Here is a 5,227-nt window from a genome sequence, read left to right as displayed (position 1 = left end):
ATTACAAGAGCTCAAAATGCAATTAGAGGAACTCTTAGCTAAGGGATTAATAAGGCCAAGTGTGTCACCATGGGGAGCACCAGTCTTATTTGTTAAGAAGAAGGATGGAACCTTAAGACTATGCATCGACTATAGGATGTTGAACAAGGTCACAATAAAGAATAGGTATCCCTTACCTCGAATAGAGGATATTTTTGACCAAATGAAAGGAGCAGCAGTTTTCTCGAAGATAGACCTTTGATCATGATATCATCAACTCAGAATCAAGGAGGAGGACATTCCAAAGACAGCTTTCAGGACTAGATATGGGCATTATGAATTCACAGTAGTCCCTTTTGGTGTAACCAATGCCCCAGCTGCATTTATGAACCTAATGAATAGTGTACTCCATGACTACTTGGACAAATTTGTTTTGGTATTTCTGGATGACATATTGATTTACTCTAGGAATGAGGAGGAACATTTAGTACACCTACAAATTTTTTTGCAAAGGTTGAGGGAACATAAGTTATATGGGAAACTATCAAAATGTGCCTTCTTCGAGGAAAAGATTCACTACCTTGGGCATATAATATCAAAGGAAGGAATAGCAGTTGATCCAGATAAGATAAAGGCAATAGTAGAATGGTCGATCCCTAAAAATGTTTCAGAGGTAAGAAGCTTTATGGGGCTAGCAGGGTACTGTAGGAGGTTTGTGGAAGGATTCTCTAAGATAGCAAACCCCATCACCTCATTACAGAGGAAGGGTAAAAGGTTTGTGCGGATAGAATAAAGTGATAAGGCATTCCAAATTTTTAAGGGGAAACTAACTTTAGCATCCATTCTAAAAGTACCAGATCTGAATGGACACTTCACAGTCGTAGTTGACGCTTCTATTGAAGGTTTAGGACGAGTACTTGTCCAAGATGAAGGGGTAGTAGCTTATGAATCCAGGAAGCTGAAGACTCATGAAGTTAATTATGCACCCCAGGACTTAGAGTTAGCAGTGATTGTGCATGCCCTACAGAAATGGAGACACTTCTTACTAGGGAAGCCCTTTGAGTTAAAGTCAGATAACCAAGGACTAAAGTACATCTTTACCCAACCCCACTTAAATGCTAGACAAAGAAGGTGGTTTGAGTTTCTAAGTGAATATGATTTTGAAATTGAATATATTAAGGGGAAGGAAAATAGGGTGGCAGATGCTTTAAGTAGGAGGAGACACTTGATGACTATAGCAACATTCAAAACTTCTTTCAAAAGGCAAGTAATGGATGAGCAGGGACATGACCCATGGTATGAGCAAGTCAAATTGACTTTAGAATACGATCCAACCGATCCTAAGGTTGAAGGGTATACATTAGATGAAGATGGGTTGCTCAGATACAATAATATAATCTATATTCCTAATTCAGGAGACTTAAGGGAAGTAGTCTTGTCAGAGGCTCATAATGCCCCTTACTTAGGGCACTCGGGGGTTAACAAACTTTATGCAGATCTAAAGAAGTTATACTTTTGGCAAGGGATGAAGAATGACATAGTCAAGTATGTGGCTAAATGTTTGGAGTGTCAAAGAGTAAAGGCAGAACATTGACATCCAACTGGATTATTATAGTTACATGATGTACCTCAACACAAGTGGCAAGTTATTAGCATGGATTTTGTGCAAGGGTTGCCCATGTCACCTTCTAGGCATGATACAATAATGGTGGTAATTGACAAACTCACTAAGGTGGCACACTTTATATCGGGGAATCTGATGGATGATGCACCTACCTTGGCAAGGCGCTTTGCTAAGGAAATATTTAGGTTGCATGGAATGCCAGAGAAAATCATATCAGATAGAGATGCTAGATTCACTTCAAGGTTTTGGACAACTCTTCAATCAGCTCTGGGAACTCAACTTAATTTTAGCACTGCATACCATCCTAAAACTGACAGTCAAATAGAAAGGACAAATCAACTTTTGGAAGACCTACTTCGCATGTACTGCATGGACCAACAGAAGAAATGGGAAGATTACCTACCTTTGGTAGATTTTGCTTACAATAATGCATATCAAACATCTTTGGGAATGGCACCTTTCAAACCATTGTATGGTAGGCCATGTCGAACACCTTTGAGTTGGGATAGTCTTGAAGATAGAGTAATTGTTGGACCAAATATGTTGAAGGAGATGGAAAGGAAAACTAAGGAAATTATGCAAATATTGAAGGAAGCCTCAAATAGGCAGAAAAGTTATGCAGACAAGAACATGACACCAAGGGAGTTTGAGGTGGGAGAGAAAGTATTCCTAAGGGTTAGGCCACACAAGAGTTCCATAAGGTTTGGAAAAAAGACTAAGCTTTCACCTCGTTATGTTGGACCTTTTGAAATATTGGAAAGGATTAATCCAGTTGCATACCGGTTAGCCTTACCTCCCCAGTTGAGCCGAATCCATGATGTCTTCCATGTATCTCTTCTTAAAAAGTATGTACCTGATGAGAAACATATTTTGAATAGGGATGCTTTACAGGTCCAGGAAATGGGAGGAATAATGATAGAGCCATTCAAAATCTTGGAGAGGCGCCAGTGCCAATTGCGCAATAGAGAGGTTGATCAATGCAAAGTACAATGGAATCAGTATGATGAAAAGAATGCCACGTGGGAAGATACTAGGGAAATGCAGCAGTTGTTTCCCTTTTTGTTTTAAACTAATAATGAGCTATAGACTCTTTTGGATACACTCAATAAGTGCATCAGAACGATGCACAAATTAAGGGGGGGAGGATGTCACAACCCTCATTTATCACTTTTGATTTGATACAATTCTATTATATTTTTTTGGTTGAGCTATTGAAAATGATTGAATAAATATTATAAAAGAATAAATAATGGACCCACATACACACTTGGAGAATATAATTTAAATCAGCGTTATTTATTTATTCTTTTTCCCATTCCCAATTATGGCACATGTTGTAGGAGAAATTAGAAGCTTCCAAAGGAATCTTCATTCTTTAATACCTTGCATGTAACTCCCCCACTAGGATATTAATCAGTTTTGCATGGGTCCAATATTGGAAAAAGAATCTCATTCTTAATTAATTTCTCTAGATAGTGGAATTAAGGGATTTTTCCTATATATTGTATGCAAGTTTTCAAAAGAAGGAGTTGGTTATTCTTTGAAGAAATTTTTCTCAAATAGTTTGTTTTTAGTAGTCATATTTTCATTTGGAAGAATAGTTAAGGTTGTTTTGAAGAAATTTTTCCAAACTTGCAAGGAAGGATCAAGGAAGGCTAGGCTTGAAGATTTGGAGAGGACTCAATATCAAAAGGCTTCTCCAGGTTCCCTCTTTGCATTTGTTAATTCCTTATGTAAATTCTTTTTATTTTCAAAGGAAATATCTCCTCCTAGATTCTTTAGTTGAATATAGTTTTCTGAAAGAAATCATTTCTTAATTGTTAGATAGAAAGGAAATATCATTCTTTTCAACATCTCTATTTCTTTTTTTGATAAACTCAAATTCTTTTATCTCTGTAAATGATTTCTTTCTCTATGCATATAATCATTCGTATTTAGGAATCTCACTATGTCAAATAGTAGATCAAATATGATTTTTTTTCTCAATGTTGTTGTATAAAATCCCTGTGGAAAATATTATCTTGTTATTTATTTATTTTCAGAAATCTCTCTCTATGGATATCAATTTCTTGGAAATCTCATCAAAAAATATATTATCTCAACATAAGACAAATTTGTTGAATGTGGTCTCTATGAAATCAAAATTATACATGTACCTATCTCTAAGGAAATTTAGCTCTCTGTCATATTGCTGCCTCGAATTCAAACACAGTGTATTTCCTTGGGCTCCTGTGAGATCATCTGAAATAAATTCCCTCTATTATCTTCCATGCCTGTGAATAAATTCTTATTCTTATTTTTATTTATCATATGTATATATTATTAATCTATACAAAAAAAAATGGTAATAAATAAATAAGTTAAAGTAAGTTATAAAGTCTTTATGCACGAAGTATCGAGCAGCGTGCAGGGGGGAGGCGGTGTTAATATAACCATAGGGGAAGTGGTACCCTCCACTTCCCCTATGTTCACTGTTACGGCAGTGGCCGCAGGGGGGGTGGAGGGGCCCACGGTGTCCCCTCACGTTTGCGGGCCTGCACCTGCAGGTCCGCAAGGGTGATGGGACCCATGGCCCCCTCTCCCCATTAACTCTTAAAAACAAAGTTTCACCTATTTATTTTTTTTTAGATTTTTTCCTTATATATATATATATATATTAAATTTGAAATCTTAGGAATTGTTATTATTTTCTTTAGTATGAATTTTAAGTTAGTAAACTAAACTTAAAAAAATTTATAAATAATTGGGATCATTGTGTAGTAAATTCGTAATTGTAAATTAAAGTATATAGTTGGAATCTCTCAATCTATTGAGATTTATTGGGTTACTTGGTTGGCATTTTAGATTCATTATAAGTAATTAATTTATATTATTATGATTTGACCCAAAATTTGTCTATGTCTAAACTAATTGCTATTTTTGGAACCTATGAATCTATAATTAATTATTCTTGTGGTAGGAATAAAACATTGCTTAATCTTGCATGTAAGTTACACTATTCTCGCATCATGCAAATTACTTATACATTAATTGCATTTATTGATGAGCGAGTTACATTTTCATCATCTTCACGCAAGTTACACGTTTTTATATGTGAGTTCATAATGGTCATTATCATGCAATTATATTTCAATATTAAATAGTTTAGTTGTAGAAGGATGGTATTTTTATCAAGAGGTACATGAATGCCATAGAAGTCGTTATTTCAATTAATTAAACTTTGAAATGCCTAATTATGCACATTCATTTCATAATTATTTCAAGCATGATGTTTTTCATAGCTTCTTAGTTAGGAAACTAAATAAAAGAAGTCGGAATACCAAAACCTAGCAGCATTCGGTATTTACAGTGCCTCTAGGTCACGCTTATGGGTAATGTCATCGTGTTGAACTACTGCACTTAACGCCTAATAAAGTTGCATCAATGATGTCTGTGGCATCATCCCTATAAATCGTCGAGGAGTAATAAGGGACATTTGGAAGTTAAAATCCAAGGGGCGAGTAATCCCCCTTGGATCGATAATCTAATAAGATAATCCTTAAATGATTTTACATCCACTGAGTTAAACCATAGTAAACCCCCTTTAGGGTTGATTGAGTGAAATGCTTTTATGAAATTGATTTA

Source organism: Cryptomeria japonica, chromosome 8 (genome assembly GCF_030272615.1).
Source record: "Cryptomeria japonica chromosome 8, Sugi_1.0, whole genome shotgun sequence".
Classification (NCBI taxonomy): domain Eukaryota; kingdom Viridiplantae; phylum Streptophyta; class Pinopsida; order Cupressales; family Cupressaceae; genus Cryptomeria; species Cryptomeria japonica.
Note: the sequence above shows the minus strand (reverse complement) of the source record.